The following is a 19542-nucleotide window of genomic DNA, read 5'->3' as shown; positions in this document are numbered from 1 at the left end:
ATCACCACACGTGGACTATTTGATCAAGGTTCCCAGAGAACTTTCATTACTCAAAGGGCAGCAGAGGCACTTAATTTACAACCAATAGGACAGGTAAAATTAAACTTGTCAGGGTTCATGATAAATCGAGGAACCCATGAATACTCAGTAGTTCAACCGCTTGTACGACTAGGTAGTCATGCCAAGGCTGTCCAAGCCATTGTTGTAGATCAAATACCTTTAGACTTAAATATTAAAGGTCTGGGGTACACAGCCCACTTCCTGCAGGAACGTGAAATTAATTTGGCTGACAACAAGTTAACGTCTGACCGCCTTAACAATGTAGATGTACTAGTAGGAGCCGATTACTATTACCAGTTCATAACTGGACATGTTAAACGATTGGGAATGAATATGCTCCAATCTGCAGGTGGCTACTTACTTACTGGTAAAGTTCTGAATGTGAACAAGCCTAAGCCTGCCAACAATAATAAATTAGTCAGCAGTAAATCAATTCTCCAGCAGCAAGCTAAAAGGAGAACCACAGCTGAGTAATAAACTCAGATTGAATGTAGTGCAATTGATACTCGCCGAGATGTTTCATAGCTCTCAGTGAAAACCAATGGTCCGTACTCAAACAAGTACAAGTCACAGCGACCAAGCCATTGAATTCACTGCAGACCTAGAATTATTCGCGACAAGTAGTAATTGACCACACTCAGTCTTCCTAGGTAAATTGTAATGTTGGGCTAGAGAATCTAGTACTCCCTAGGTAATTGATAATGTTAGGCTAGAGAATCTAGCACTCAATGCCACTGGCATTTCCTGAATTAAGTAATACTATGAGGTCATCAAGCAACTTCTGTGATTATAAATTCATTAGGACCACTGGTCCACTATACTTGCGCTTAAAGGTTTGCCAAGAAAACCTTCTTAATACCATGTTTTCTGCACTAAGAGTTAGTGATAAATACTTGCATCAATTTGTTTGAGTTGTTTTTCTTTCGTTTCTGCTTAATTAATGTAGGAGCGCAGCACGAACAAACTTGCAAACTTACCAATACGTAAGTGAATTTACAGAGAACTAATAACCCGTGAAACGTTTAGGTTGGGAAAATGTTACAAATTATCTTGAATAGGATTGATCGTAGCAGTAATTTAATTTCCAGCAATCTTAGGTTTCTTTTTGTTTAATGCATTATCGTTAAACATCAGCATTGTTAATTAACATGCTTCATGAGCTTAATATAGCTCACCTTAGAATTAACGTAATAATATGAGTGCTTGTTCCCCATGCCACGAGCACTGCTCGCCATGATAATTGAATGATGCAATACTCCACCTCGTTAATTCGAGCTCACTGTAGCTCACCCTGTTAACACTGTTAACGAGCTCACTGCAGCTCACCCTGTCAACACTGTTGACGAGTTCAATATAACTCACCTTGTTAACATGCTTACCGAGCTCAATATAGCTCCCCATGTTCACGAGTTCAATATAGCTCGACCTGTTAATGAGCTCAATACAGCTCACAATGTTAATTCGAGTACATTTTTGCTCACAATTAGCTTAGTCCCTTACTTAGGTAGGTTAGAAATTTAAACCATTTATTTAGGTAGGTTTAGGGACTTTAGTAGTGTCAACTGAGTACTAGCCTAATCTGTACTCACCATTAATTACAGTTGACTATACTTATAGAGACTGATTTAATAAACTCAATTTCATGTAAAGGTGATTTCGTATTAAATAGTTTACAGTGTCAAGCCTATGAGCTGCCATTTAATTAGCTCATAAGTCAGAATGACTAGGCTACTAATCTCACTGTCGACTCAGAAATTTTCCTTGATTTTAATGAATAAACTTTTCAGTTCTCTACTTTTCTATTATTTTAGCTAGTTAGCAAATTAGTTGTACCATCAGTCAGAATGACTATTGCACGGCAGTGCACATTAAATTCAATTTCCTCATTTGATTTTGGGGTGATCATAATGCTGCGTGATGTTATTGTCTAGTAACCCAATAGTTACAAGTCACAGCGACCCTAGACAGTGACCTTACTGTAGTGTCATAGTCTCCTTGATCTTAAATGACTAATAATACTTTACTGTATAATTATACAATAGTGTTATCAGTTCTTAGGAACTTATTCTGAGTTTGCCTACGATTCAGCAGCTACGTAATACACCATTAAATGTCACTGCGACCCTAGTTGTTGAGTTTATTGTGAGCTTTAGAGGGTTCCTGATTACCGATAACTTAATCATTTAATGTTTCAATATTTAATACATGTTTCCACTAAGGGAAACTACAAGCCTATTATAGTTCTTAACTAGGAGCAAATAACTTTACACCCAATTTAAGCAACCATGATGATACTGTGGTGTGGTGTCAAGTAACAAACCATTACAAGTCACTATGACCCAAGACATTCTCATCACAGTAGATTCTCTGTTGTTTGAATTGTGTGATTTAAATCTTTAATTATTGTGTAGGCTATAAATAACATTATTTATCTAGAGTAACTGAGAGTTTGCAGACTTAGAGATTTGTAACATACACATTACATGTCATAGCGACAGCAATCTCAGATTTATTGTAGGCTTTCTTAATTATTAGCTTTAGGTAATTCATAATAACATGTTTCTTTTAACATGAAATTAGCAAGACTTAAGTTTCTTGTATGTCCTTGACAAATACGGGACATTCATTATGTGTGTACTAACATACTAACATACTAATATACTAATATTAATACCAACTTCGGGATAGGTGTCAGTACTCCACATTACACTACAACCCTAGAATCCTCCCCCCGGAGTTATGTTGGAAATTTCCAACACTGAATACAACACTGTTGTATTCTCATTAATTACTACTAATTCTACTAATCATTGTAGTGAGTAAAATTAACCCAACGTAGAGTTCGCATGTACTAATAATTACATCTGTACAATAAGGCTAGAATTCTTACGTCACCCGACGCCAGTATTGCGTCAGATTCCATTGTAATAAACACATTTATATCCAATGTATCTGAGAAATGAATTTGATTCTCTATAAACAACGGTGTTCTGTGTGATAATTAATTACAGATAAACTGATCTCCAACTAAAGCCAAATAGAGCGTTTATAGTTATAGCTGTTATCTAGTAATAAAATTAACGTCACGCATGAATGCCCTGGAGAGATTATAATTCTTCTCCATTGTTCGTTTACTATCATAAAACGGGCAAATAATAATATTTAACTCCTCCAAATAATAAACCCGTCCTAATCCGAGCATTTCAAGCACAATTGCAAGAAATGACAATATCCATAATAAATAATTTGTTTAACAAACGCGGGATGCGGAGCGGGGCGGAAGAGACGCCAGTCCACGTGTTGAAACGCTCACGAGTAGACATGTTCACGTGGTGCTCACGAGGAGACGCCATTACCCAGCCACCAGGGTAAACGTTATCAAATCTCCAGAAGAAAGTCGCCACTGTGAGGTGTGAAGAACCTTGCAGACAATACCTTCACCTGGTGTCAGTGTCATTTACGGAACCTGTTAAATTTGGTTCTATGTAACTCCATGTGACCGGCCAGTGGAGCGCGTCAGTATCTAGGATAGACAAGTCTAGAGCCTAGGACGCGACCTTCGGCAAGCCTTAACTTACACAGTGCCCATATTAGCTAAGTACCTTATCCTTGTTTGATGCATCAGATCGGGGGCGGGTTTATAGCTGGGTAGCTTGTCGTGACGACGTATAACAACTAAAAATCACAGGTCATTATCTTTCTCTTATTATTAATATCCATTTATTGAACATAGAAATCCAGTAGTTTAATCTGTTGCTACTGAAACTAATTTGATTTACAGCGTGTGTGAAGAATTCTCCGAGCTGTCATTTCCCATGTTAATCAACTCCCAGTGTTCCATGACGAGTCCAGGAGAATCAGAGGATGCGTCGTGACTAACTTCTAAGGAATCGTCATTAAGCTAAGATTCCTTTTGTATTCCTCGAATTTATTATCTGTACTCTTTTACATGCAGAACTCTGTTCATTGGATTAACATGTGTTTATTATAATTATTATTATACATACTCATAATCTATGTTCCCATTAGTGATAACGATGATGATTTCATAAATATTCATAGGATTAGATTATTATACATTGGACTGGTGAACGAAACACACTAGTTCCTGGACGTATTGAGTTCCAGTAATACCCCCTCCATGTAGGTGTTTGAGGCTTTGATTCATTTAATTATACAGCCCATTAATTATTTCAATGATCATATTCTCTAGTATTTTATCCATAGTTACTGGTTCATCTAGAATTTTCTAATGATCATATTTTCTCAGTTTTCCTCTTTTACTATAAAAGTGGGTGGTCCTTCGTAATTGATTTTTATTACATTAATAATTTAATATATAGAGTCAAGCCCCAAATGTCCCACAGGTCACAGAGGACTGCAAGCTGTATCATACACAGAGACCAGTCATAAAAGCGTCTTCTACAAATGATACCGGAACATTCACTTCGAGAGGCACAACAAACTAGGAAATAAGTCTGGATCAGTCTACCGTAACACACACAATATTAATCCTGAACACTAGGATTTGCACAATAATGATCCTTATTTTAGTTATGCTCCATCTTATAATGGAGCATAACTAAAATAATGATCCCATTTTAATACTTATGTATTAAAATTAATGGGATCAATAAATATTAAAATATAATGGGATCAATAAATATTAAAATAAAATGGGATCATTATGTATTTTAATACATAATGATCCCATTTTAATACAAATAATATTATATGATATGTTTTATGACCTAGTGCTCCCATGTTACATATATATATATATATATATATATATATATATATATATATATATATATACATATATATGCGAACAAGCCTGAATGGTCCCCAGGACAATATGCAACTGAAAACTCACACCCCAGAAGTGACTCGAACCCATACTCCCAGGAGCAACGCAACTGGTATGTACAAGACGCCTTAATCCACTTGACCATCACGACCGGACAAAATGAGGTGATAGCCGAGGCTATTTGAACCACCCCACCGCCGGCACTCGGATAGTAATCTTGGGCATAGCATTTAACATAGCATATATATATATATATATATATATATATATATATATATATATATATATATATATATATATATATATATATATATATATGTCGTACCTAGTAGCCAGAACGCACTTCTCAGCCTACTATGCAAGGCCCGATTTGCCTAATAAGCCAAGTTTTCCTGAATTAATATATTTTCTCGAATTTTTTTCTTATGAAATGATAAAGCTACCCATTTCAATATGTATGAGGTCAATTATTTTTTATTGGAGTTAAAATTAACGTAGATATATGACCGAACCTAACCAACCCTACCTAACCTAACCTAACCTATCTTTATAGGTTACAAAAAAAAAAAAAAAAAAAAAAAAGCAGCCGAAAAAGTTAGGTTAGGTTAGGTAGTCGAAAAACAATTAATTCATGAAAACTTGGCTTATTAGGCAAATCGGGTCTTGCATAGTAGGCTGAGAAGTGCGTTCTGGCTACTAGGTACGACATATATATATATATATATATATATATATATATATATATATATATATATATATATATATATATATATATATATATATATATATATATATATATATATATTATGACCTAGTGCTCCACAGCATCGCTGGAACCCATAGCCTGGCCAAAAATCAATATAAGTCTAGGGTATTCAAAGGCTAGCAAAAAATATTCGAGTTTACTGGGGCATATAACATAGGTCACCATAAAATAATAAACAATTCACATTCTAATCACATTATCTCGCTCCTTGAAGCTTTGCATGATCAACAGGCCTCAAAACTGCACACCCTCGGCACTAGGTGACACCAGGCTCTATCCTGGCACCGTAGGACACTAGCGCCGTGGGACACTACCGCCTATTATACTGATGATACCATACAGGATGATGGTGTCACACTCATTAACCAGTGAGGTTGAGGAATCAACGTCATACACAGCACTATGGCCCCACTTATGATCCTCAGGTACCCACCTTAATAATACGTATAACAGCACCTACCACCTGGCATAAATGATGTACATCGGTAGAAATGATCCATGGTAAACACTACTGCATAATCTTAAATATCCTAGCAGTCAACTAACACAAAAAATGCCACTAAACCAGAGCCGGGGCGACACACTGAGAAGACCCGACTGAGAAGATCAAAGAACAGTGACCACTCGGGGGCGGCGTGACACAGCTTCCACGTCTACAAGTCATCTGACTCTCATCTTCCAAATATCACAAGCTCATATACAGAGATTTCTCGATCAAGAACTTCTAATTCATACAATAACTAAACAAGGGTTACAATACACAACCTTACGCAAGAATACATATCAATAACTCAATACATAAAAGATTATATCATGATATATAAATATGTCAACAGTAAATTCACATTAGCAAGACATGGTAACACAGGCTGGAGACGGCATGCAAGGGGGGGGGAGGAGAGGGGGGGGGGGTTTAGGAGGATACATGAAATACAAGTAAAGTATCATATACCAACATAAGCAGCAAAACTTTGCCTCTGTGGTATACATCTCACAGTACTAAAATATAATTTACTGACATGACAAGAGGATAATTCAGTGAACAATAATGAAATGGATATATCACAGTATACATGCTAGCCATACATCAGAGACCTAAATGTATACATTCTACATCATAATTCACATAGCATGTCCTATACAGCAATAGGTAGCATTCTTTATGGTCCATACAGGTCCAGCTATAGTGATCTTCCTTGATCTAGAAAAAACATTCGAACTTGCAAGCCCGCAGAAATTTTACACACCTTAGTTAAAAAAGGTGTAAAGGGAAATATGCTAGCATGGAGGCAAGATTACCTAAGTCACAGGTATGCCAGAGTAAAGTTGCCAGGACAAGTGTCGGACTACCACTTGTATGAGACTGGGACTCCACAAGGAGGAGTCCTCAGTCCTAGTCTTTTTAACATCCTTATGGAAAAACCTTGTTACCTTGACATTTACAGAAGAGGTTAAATTGCTAAGCTATGCTGATGATATAGCATTAGTCATTACAGGTCCTTCACTTCTAAATAAATCCATCTGATCACAAATGTCATAACATTAATGCAAACACTCAAACGTCAAGGCCATCGTGTACTTATTAACTGGCTGCCAAGTCACGTGGGAATGACATTGCAGACGAAGCTGCAAAACTTGCAACTAAGTGAAGAAATGAAGTCATTTACATACCACAGAGTCTATCACAGATTAAGAAAGTAATTAGAAACAGAGCAATGCAAAAAATGTACAGTGACCACAACACAGCAGTTGCAACATCAGGATCTGCGGCTTGGTACAAGAATTACACCAACTACAAACTACTTATTTTAATGAAAGGGAACAGTAGAACAATAGAAGTACACTTACATCGCATCAGGCTTGGATACCCATGTGCATGTGAAATAGGCTTACAGGCTCCAGAAGATGAGAGGAAATGTCAACACTGTGAAGACATGCCCGACAGACCGCTGGAACATTATCTAAGACAGTGCACAGTTACAAACCCATTAAGACTTCAACTTCGATTCAATAGAGCAGAAGTTGTTAATCACTTGAGACAAAATCTTACTGAAGCGACCATACGAGTCATAAATACTCATACTCCGCCCAAGTAAAACTGAAACAAGGAGCATTTAGTGGGCCAGCCAGAGGCTTAGGGCCCGCGCAGGAATATCCCTGCACAACAGTCAATATGCTAGCCATGCTCTTCCTGCAACTGTTGGACGTTTAGCTTCAGTAGCAGTAAGACCAGACGGCTGTTTTCTTATTCTTTTTAGCGCCACATCATCATCAAATACTTGTTTACGAGATTCTGAATTCCTCAATATATCTCGTGGAGTTGAGGTTAAAGAGATAAATAATTTGACTAGCGGTAATGTTTCTTGTGGAAATACAGAGCGGTGAAGCGTCATTTTAGTTAAAATATCATCAATTATGTTTCATCCAGTCACTGATATTTGCAGTCCCATTGACGTCCCATCGTACCATCTTGCTTTCATTAAAATAATTCAACAGTGATCATGATCTTTAACTTTCAATTTTAAATGAATCAAATGTAGTATTGTAGGCTTGGCTCGTATTGAAGCTGCTACTACTGGCGCTGCTGTTGGGACCGGTGTCGGAGCTGTTACTGTTCCTAGCGTCAGTGCTGGAGCTACTTCTACTTTTAGTGCTCTAGCAGGCCCCTCATCGATGGATTTACGGGGTACTAAATAATATTCTTTCATTTTTATTTGTTAAATAGTCTGGAAATTAAACTATTGGGTATGGGTACTAAACTACTGAGGATACTTCTTCCTCTACGAGTCAACAAAATGCATTTTTTGTTCGAAATCGAAGGTTTCTTGCAAGCAAGTCGGTGAATGCAATGTATCTCTGTATTTCTTTAACTTGAATATAACTTTCTTTTTAACTGAAAGCCAATTTTTAAGAAATTTTTTGAAAATCTCTGACAAGCAATGAATATGTGGCTTTTTAAACTGAGTAATTAATTTTCCTGGCTGAGGAATTAAGTTTACTCAGCACGGTCACCAACTCTCTGTACTTACGTGTATACTAATGGCGTCTTTATATCTTCAACAAATCCTCAGCATCAATCCACTGATCGAATGAAGAGTCGTAGGCTGTAAACCTCACTTTATACAGTAATTTATTATTAGGTAATGGACGTTTACGTAGCACTTTCTTGATAATAAATGTGTCCATAGACGAATACATATTTGATATCATCATTATGTTTAGCTATTAATCCCATTTTTACTAGACGAATACATATTTGATATCATCATTATGTTTAGCTATTAATCCCATTTTTACTAGACGAATACATATTTGATATCATCATTATGTTTAGCTATTAATCCCATTTTTACTAAATCACAGGCTAGAAATATGCTGGGTTTAGGACCCAATACCTTCCATCGCTCGAATGTGTGAGGTTTTAATGCATGTAAAGTGTAAGCTTTAGACGATTTCAAGTAATTTTATCATCAGATAAAGTGATGTTGGGCTGTATGGATTTAGCTGCTTTATACAATCTATACAAACCCCCCAAAAGGATGCCGGGTCATAATAGTTCGTTCGTTCACCGTTGGTATACAATTTTGTATGGTTTCTCACCTACAATATTGCTACGGAAGGTAATATATTCGGGAGTTTTTACTCCTGAATCAACCAATAAATACTCGTAAGGTTTACTAATGCATTTCTTATGTATGTCCAAAAGCTTTTTAGAGTGTTGCTTGCCGAATAATTGCCGCCCTAAAGTCTCAATTTGAGCTAAATCTGTAGAGTTCACTTGTATGAAAGGCAAGGCATTTAAGCTTATACTTCTAGCATATTTACCAAAGAAAAATATATTGTGTGTAATTAATATACTTGAAATAGCGAGATGTTCATCTAAAGGGTTGATAATTTTGGGGCGAGCTATTATTTTCTTGTTAATTAATGGGTAGTCTAGCAGTGCTCGATCACTGCCTCTGCATATAATGATATATGAGAATTTCAGATGGCATTTTTGTACGAGTTTAGTGCACAAAAGAAATTTGTCACCATTTGAAAATCCCAAAGTGTTATTCTGCTGGGTTCCTTAAAAATATTCAGTTGTTCTTCCGTTATGGGGGAACTATCCATGACTCAGCTTGGGATCATATTAGGATAAGAGTCATAAGAACATTATACATATTTAAACATAAAGGGGTTTTATAAAAACATCCAAATTTTAATTTCATAATTCTATTTATATATAAACATTTTACATAGAACATACATGTTTTTACATAATATCATCTGCATACAGCAGAACATCATTTTCAACATAGGCTAAGGGTGGGGGAGGGCACATTTTCCCCACACCAATTATATTTTCCCACACCAATCACAGGTTACAGGGATACATCATGTGTGCCATCACGTCTCATTTACCCCACATATTGAATATGGGATGAACTCCACGCCTTGCAGGTCGTGCCGCAGGTCGTGCTGCAGGTCGTGCTGCAGGTCGTGCCGCAGGTCGTGCTGCAGCAGGTGCCGCAGGTCGTGCTGCAGGTCGTGCCGCAGGTCGTGCTGCAGGTCGTGCCGCAGGTCGTGCCGCAGCAGGTGCCGCAGGTCGTGCCGCAGGTCGTGCTGCAGGTCGTGCCGCAGGTCGTGCCGCAGGTCGTACCACCTCCTCCACATCCTCCTCCTCTTGGATTACAGCTCGGGGAATATCAGGATGTCCATGTGTCAAGGATTGTGTAGGCTCAATGCATAACATTTATTGTGAAATGCAGACAATCCTCGTTTAGCAGTTAGACAGGTACACATACGGCCTTTAACATTCCTAATTGATCCTGGACTGGAACTGTTGCCAAATAATGTAATCCAAAGCAATTTGAAAAGCAGGATGGGTGAGTTCAGATTGGTGATATGTGGGAATTACAATGGCAGATCTGAACCTGATCTTGAGTGAGGAATGGAATACATGTTAGGTTCTAGTCCAATCAGTTCCTTGATGATTTTAGCTCCAACTTCTGATTTCAGCAAACCCAGTTGACCTTTATGAGATTTATCAAAATAGGGGATTATCAGGATAAAGATAGTTTATTCAATTCTTCAAAAGCATTAGGACAGGTAAATTTTATCAGACTAAGAATCCTTGTCTGTGCAGAACAATCTAGCTTTGTCACTATAATGAGCTTTGACAGTATTATACCACAAATCATGCAGGATCCTTCTAGCTATTTGCAGGATATGGAGCCGCCAAAGTATGTTGGTGTATTGAGTCTAATGGCTTCTTTCTTGACACTGCAAATGACCTCTGTCTTCACTCAGTAAAATGCAACGTTTTAAGACAGGGTTACGTGCATTCCTCTGACACTCACCTCGAGAAGTAACTGGATAATGCTTATCACCATATCTACTCACATCAGTCAAGCACTTACCGTATGTTGCATTACTTACGAGCTTGAAAGCTTTGGACTTGATGGTACAAGGTGTATTTATACATTCTCGGATGGACATTCCTGTCTACAAAATCTTTGAGGTACTTGCTTTGGCTGAATTCATAAAATGTATTTATTTTAGAAACTTCCAATCCTAGTTTCATGAGCATCTGTAACAAATCTAAACTTACCAAGTAATCTTTTTGGAGGAGATGGGAGATAATCAATTTATTATTTTTCTTGGGAAGTTCCCTATCTTTAACATTTAAAATGTAGTTTGCTCTAATCAGACAAGAGATCAGTAGTAATAGTTAGCGTGTGACAGGGTTAAGGGTAAAGCATCAGTGTGTCGAGCACCTCAGGCGTGACATGCCTGAGGTGACTCGATACACAACCATCACACAACACCCAATAACCCTTATCCCCATCACATGCAATACTCTCCAATCCTTGCTCGAGCAAATCGTCACATATAGCAGCAGATAATTTCCGATTACCACCTTGGGGAAAGCATTTCTCTCATGCAGGTGGCGTATAGACCACTGAAATTTTAATACAAAATATATTTATCACTGCTATAGGGGTCAGCACCAGTATGTATATTCTCGACACTCGTGTGTTGTCTAACCACCGAGGTAAATCTGCCTCTTAAATTTCTGGGCAATACATCATACAAATGGGGATCAGAAATAGAGTCCAAGACAACTTGACTTTTCAGCAAGAAGGCGTCTTAGGCGAAACTCTATAGTGAGACACAATGTGTAATGTCCACCTTGTACAGCTGTGTTTTATGCCATACAATAACAACATCACACAAGAGTCCAGTATATACTGTCATATAGACCTTCAAGTAATTCCCAATCGATTTTATTCCGCTAATCTAAAGACTTCTTTAACCTTGTCGTAATCTTTCTGCCTTACAGCCTCGTGCTTTAAGCTGTCATCTAATGCTCCGGGAGGAGGACGAGCGGGTTCATTCACTTTATCCAATGGTGATATGTAGTCATAACAGAACATCTGTTTGTCTGTCTTCAATAGTGGTAGGCAGCTGTATGGGCATCATTCATCATAAGTGGTGGGCAGCTGTATGGGCATCATTCATCATAAGTGGTGGGCAGCTGTATGGGCATCATTCATCATAAGTGGTGGGCAGCTGCATGGGCATCATTCATCATAAGTGGTGGGCAGCTGTATGGGCATCATTCATCATAAGTGGTGGGCAGCTGCATGGGCATCATTCATCATAAGTGGTGGGCAGCTGCATGGGCATCATTCATCATAAGTGGTGGGCAGCTGCATGGGCATCATTCATCATAAGTGGTGGGCAGCTGCATGGGCATCATTCATCATAAGTGGTGGGCAGCTGTATGGGCATCATTCAACATAAGTGGTGGGCAGCTGCATGGGCATCATTCATCATAAGTGGTGGGCAGCTGCATGGGCATCATTCATCATAAGTGGTGGGCAGCTGTATGGGCATCATTCATCATAAGTGGTGGGCAGCTGCATGGGCATCATTCATCATAAGTGGTGGGCAGCTGTATGGGCATCATTCATCATAAGTGGTGGGCAGCTGCATGAGCATCTTTCATCATAAGTGGTGGGCAGCTGCATGGGCATCATTCATCATAAGTGGTGGGCAGCTGTATGGGCATCATTCATCATAAGTGGTGGGCAGCTGCATGGGCATCATTCATCATAAGTGGTGGGCAGCTGCATGGGCATCATTCATCATAAGTGGTGGGCAGCTGTATGGGCATCATTCAACATAAGTGGTGGGCAGCTGCATGGGCATCATTCAACATAAGTGGTGGGCAGCTGTATGGGCATCATTCAACATAAGTGGTGGGCAGCTGCATGGGCATCATTCATCATAAGTGGTGGGCAGCTGCATGGGCATCATTCATCATAAGTGGTGGGCAGCTGCATGGGCATCATTCATCATAAGTGGTGGGCAGCTGCATGGGCATCATTCATCATAAGTGGTGGGCAGCTGTATGGGCATCATTCATCATAAGTGGTGGGCAGCTGCATGGGCATCATTCATCATAAGTGGTGGGCAGCTGCATGGGCATCATTCATCATAAGTGGTGGGCAGCTGCATGGGCATCATTCAACATAAGTGGTGGGCAGCAGCATGGGCATCATTCATCATAAGTGGTGGGCAGCTGCATGGGCATCATTCAACATAAGTGGTGGGCAGCTGCATGGGCATCATTCAACATAAGTGGTGGGCAGCAGCATGGGCATCATTCATCATAAGTGGTGGGCAGCTGTATGGGCATCATTCATCATAGCAGACGTGTAGCGGGTAGGTCTACGACTCTTGATCAGTTCTGTAGCAAGTTTGTCCAGGCCACCATTCAGTAAAGCCAAACTATCCATAAACCTAAGTTAGCCAATATCTACTTTCATGAACTTTTAACCATCTTTGGAAGTAATATCGATCTTACGGTTGGGGAAGTTAGGCAAAGCATTTATAAGTACCTCGAGATCATGCGCTGCACATTGTGTCATAATGTATACAACAATTTAAAGGAATTCTTGCACAACATATATGAAATATATAATTATGTAGCTAGATAATTATTGAATTCCTTAAGACGGTCATGGTGACGGTGCTTGTCTTTAGCTGATGTGAACGGGATATTACACACTTCACGTGTTGTTTACCGTCTGTAAGGTCACATATGTGCGCGCGCGTCGTGGATACATGTATGACGCATGGCAGATTTAATACTTTTCCATGAATTCTCCAACGTATTCATGAAATGATTTACGGGTTCAATCCCCACATAAGTAGATTTTTCTACAACCTCTGATTTTCCTATTGATGATATAAGCAAATGGTACAGGGCTCCAACACATGGTACAGGGGTCCAACACATGGTACAGGAGTCCAACATATGGTACAAGGGTCCAACATATGGTACAAGGGTCCAACATATGGTACAGGGGTCCAACACATGGTACAGGAGTCCAACATATGGTACAGGGGTCCAACATATGGTACAGGGGTCCAACATATGGTACAGGGGTCCAACATATGGTACAGGGGTCCAACATATGGTACAGGGGTCCAACATATGGTACAGGGGTCCAACATATGGTACAGGGGTCCAACATATGGTACAGGGCTCCAACACATGGTACAGGGGTCCAACACATGGTACAGGGGTCCAACATATGGTACAGGGGTCCAACATATGGTACAGGGGTCCAACATATGGTACAGGGCTCCAACACATGGTACAGGGGTCCAACACATGGTACAGGGGTCCAACATATGGTACAGGGGTCCAACATATGGTACAGGGGTCCAACATATGGTACAGGGCTCCAACACATGGTACAGGGGTCCAACACATGGTACAGGGGTCCAACATATGGTACAGGGGTCCAACATATGGTACAGGGGTCCAACACATGGTACAGGGGTCCAACACATGGTACAGGGGTCCAACATATGGTACAGGGGTCCAACACATGGTACAGGGGTCCAACATATGGTACAGGGGTCCAACATATGGTACAGGGGTCCAACATATGGTACAGGGGTCCAACATATGGTACAGGGGTCCAACACATGGTACAGGGGTCCAACATATGGTACAGGGGTCCAACATATGGTACAGGGGTCCAACATGTGGTACAGGGGTCCAACATATGGTACAGGGGTCCAACACATGGTACAGGGGTCCAACATATGGTACAGGGGTCCAACACATGGTACAGGGGTCCAACATATGGTACAGGGGTCCAACATATGGTACAGGGGTCCAACACATGGTACAGGGGTCCAACACATGGTACAGGGGTCCAACATATGGTACAGGGGTCCAACACATGGTACAGGGGTCCAACATATGGTACAGGGGTCCAACACATGGTACAGGGGTCCAACACATGGTACAGGGGTCCAACATACGGTACGGGGGTCCAACACATGGTACAGGGGTCCAACATACGGTACGGGGGTCCAACACATGGTACAGGGGTCCAACACATGGTACAGGGGTCCAACACATGGTACAGGGGTCCAACATACGGTACGGGGGTCCAACACATGGTACAGGGGTCCAACATACGGTACGGGGGTCCAACACATGGTACAGGGGTCCAACATACGGTACGGGGGTCCAACACATGGTACAGGGGTCCAACATACGGTACGGGGGTCCAACACATGGTACAGGGGTCCAACATATGGTACAGGGGTCCAACACATGGTACAGGGGTCCAACATATGGTACAGGGGTCCAACATATGGTACAGGGGTCCAACATATGGTACAGGGGTCCAACATATGGTACAGGGCTCCAACATATGGTACAGGGGTCCAACATATGGTACAGGGGTCCAACATATGGTACAGGGGTCCAACACATGGTACAGGGGTCCAACATATGGTACAGGGGTCCAACATATGGTACAGGGGTCCAACACATGGTACAGGGGTCCAACATATGGTACAGGGGTCCAACATATGGTACAGGGGTCCAACACATGGTACAGGGGTCCAACACATGGTACAGGGGTCCAACATATGGTACAGGGGTCCAACATATGGTACAGGGGTCCAACACATGGTACAGGGGTCCAACATATGGTACAGGGGTCCAACATATGGTACAGGGGTCCAACATATGGTACAGGGGTCCAACATATGGTACAGGGGTCCAACATATGGTACAGGGGTCCAACATATGGTACAGGGGTCCAACATATGGTACAGGGGTCCAACACATGGTACAGGGGTCCAACATATGGTACAGGGGTCCAACATATGGTACAGGGGTCCAACATATGGTACAGGGGTCCAACACATGGTACAGGGGTCCAACACATGGTACAGGGGTCCAACATATGGTACAGGGGTCCAACACATGGTACAGGGGTCCAACATATGGTACAGGGGTCCAACACATGGTACAGGGGTCCAACATATGGTACAGGGGTCCAACACATGGTACAGGGGTCCAACATATGGTACAGGGGTCCAACATATGGTACAGGGGTCCAACACATGGTACAGGGCTCCAACACATGGTACAGGGGTCCAACATATGGTACAGGGGTCCAACATATGGTACAGGGGTCCAACACATGGTACAGGGGTCCAACACATGGTACAGGGGTCCAACACATGGTACAGGGGTCCAACATATGGTACAGGGGTCCAACATATGGTACAGGGGTCCAACACATGGTACAGGGGTCCAACATATGGTACAGGGCTCCAACACATGGTACAGGGGTCCAACATATGGTACAGGGGTCCAACATATGGTACAGGGGTCCAACATATGGTACAGGGGTCCAACATGTGGTACAGGGGTCCAACACATGGTACAGGGGTCCAACACATGGTACAGGGGTCCAACATATGGTACAGGGGTCCAACATATGGTACAGGGGTCCAACATATGGTATAGGGGTCCAACATATGGTACAGGGGTCCAACATATGGTACAGGGGTCCAACATATGGTACAGGGGTCCAACATATGGTACAGGGGTCCAACATATGGTACAGGGGTCCAACATATGGTACAGGGGTCCAACATATGGTACAGGGGTCCAACATATGGTACAGGGGTCCAACATATGGTACAGGGGTCCAATATATGGTACAGGGGTCCAACATATGGTACAGGGGTCCAACATATGGTACAGGGGTCCAACATATGGTACAGGGGTCCAACATATGGTACAGGGGTCCAACATATGGTACAGGGGTCCAACATATGGTACAGGGGTCCAACACATGGTACAGGGGTCCAACACATGGTACAGGGGTCCAACATATGGTACAGGGGTCCAACATATGGTACAGGGGTCCAACATATGGTACAGGGGTCCAACATATGGTACAGGGGTCCAACATATGGTACAGGGGTCCAACATATGGTACAGGGGTCCAACATATGGTACAGGGGTCCAACATATGGTACAGGGGTCCAACATATGGTACAGGGGTCCAACATATGGTACAGGGGTCCAACATATGGTACAGGGGTCCAACATATGGTACAGGGGTCCAACATATGGTACAGGGGTCCAACATATGGTACAGGGGTCCAACATATGGTACAGGGGTCCAACACATGGTACAGGGGTCCAACACATGGTACAGGGGTCCAACATATGGTACAGGGGTCCAACATATGGTACAGGGGTCCAACATATGGTACAGGGGTCCAACACATATGTACAGGGGTCCAACATATGGTACAGGGGTCCAACACATGGTACAGGGGTCCAACATATGGTACAGGGGTCCAACACATGGTACAGGGGTCCAACATATGGTACAGGGGTCCAACACATGGTACAGGGGTCCAACATATGGTACAGGGGTCCAACATATGGTACAGGGGTCCAACACATGGTACAGGGGTCCAACACATGGTACAGGGGTCCAACACATGGTACAGGGGTCCAACATATGGTACAGGGGTCCAACATATGGTACAGGGGTCCAACATATGGTACAGGGGTCCAACATATGGTACAGGGGTCCAACATATGGTACAGGGGTCCAACATATGGTACAGGGCTCCAACATATGGTACAGGGGTCCAACACATGGTACAGGGGTCCAACATATGGTACAGGGGTCCAACACATGGTACAGGGGTCCAACATATGGTACAGGGGTCCAACACATGGTACAGGGGTCCAACACATGGTACAGGGGTCCAACATATGGTACAGGGCTCCAACACATGGTACAGGGGTCCAACATATGGTACAGGGGTCCAACACATGGTACAGGGGTCCAACATATGGTACGGGGGTCCAACATATGGTACAGGGGTCCAACATATGGTACAGGGGTCCAACATATGGTACAGGGGTCCAACATATGGTACAGATGTCCAACACATGGTACAGGGGTCCAACATATGGTACAGGGGTCCAACATATGGTACAGGGGTCCAACATATGGTACAGGGGTCCAACATATGGTACAGGGGTCCAACATATGGTCCAGGGGTCCAACATATGGTACAGGGGTCCAACACATGGTACAGGGGTCCAACATATGGTACAGGGGTCCAACATATGGTACAGTGGTCCAACATATGGTACAGGGGTTCAACATATGGTACGGGGGTCCAACATATGGTACGGGGGTCCAACACATGGTACAGGGGTCCAACATATGGTACGGGGGTCCAACACATGGTACAGGGGTCCATCATATGGTACGGGGGCCCAACATATGGTACGGGGGTCCAACATATGGTACGGGGGTCCAACATATGGTACAGGGGTCCAACATATGGTACAGGGGTCCAACATATGGTACAGGGGTCCAACACATGGTACAGGGGTCCAACATATGGTACAGGGGTCCAACACATGGTACAGGGGTCCAACACATGGTACAGGGGTCCAACATATGGTACAGGGCTCCAACACATGGTACAGGGGTCCAACATATGGTACAGGGGTCCAACACATGGTACAGGGGTCCAACATATGGTACGGGGGTCCAACATATGGTACAGGGGTCCAACATATGGTACAGGGGTCCAACATATGGTACAGGGGTCCAACATATGGTACAGATGTCCAACACATGGTACAGGGGTCCAACATATGGTACAGGGGTCCAACATATGGTACAGGGGTCCAACATATGGTACAGGGGTCCAACATATGGTACAGGGGTCCAACATATGGTACAGGGGTCCAACATATGGTACAGGGGTCCAACACATGGTACAGGGGTCCAACATATGGTACAGGGGTCCAACATATGGTACAGTGGTCCAACATATGGTACAGGGGTTCAACATATGGTACGGGGGTCCAACATATGGTACGGGGGTCCAACACATGGTACAGGGGTCCAACATATGGTACGGGGGTCCAACACATGGTACAGGGGTCCAACATATGGTACGGGGGCCCAACATATGGTACGGGGGTCCAACATATGGTACGGGGGTCCAACATTTAGTACAGGGGTCCAACATATGGTACAGGGGTCCAACATATGGTACAGGGGTCCAACATATGGTACAGGGGTCCAACATATGGTACAGGGGTCCAACACATGGTACAGGGGTCCAACATATGGTACAGGGGTCCAACACATGGTACAGGGGTCCAACATATGGTACAGGGGTCCAACATATGGTACAGGGGTCCAACACATGGTACAGGGGTCCAACATATGGTACAGGGGTCCACCATATGGTACAGGGGTCCAACATATGGTACAGGGGTCCAACACATGGTACAGGGGTCCAACACATGGTACAGGGGTCCAACATATGGTACAGGGGGTCCAACATATGGTACAGGGGTCCAACATATGGTACAGGGGTCCAACATATGGTACAGGGGTCCAACATATGGTACAGGGGTCCAACATATGGTACAGGGGTCCAACATATGGTACAGGGGTCCAACATATGGTACAGGGGTCCAACATATGGTACAGGGGTCCAACATATGGTACAGGGGTCCAACATATGGTACAGGGGTCCA

The sequence above is a fragment of the Procambarus clarkii genome, chromosome 5 (assembly GCF_040958095.1).
Source record: "Procambarus clarkii isolate CNS0578487 chromosome 5, FALCON_Pclarkii_2.0, whole genome shotgun sequence".
NCBI classification, from domain to species: Eukaryota; Metazoa; Arthropoda; class Malacostraca; order Decapoda; family Cambaridae; genus Procambarus; species Procambarus clarkii.
This window is presented reverse-complemented; position numbering follows the sequence as displayed.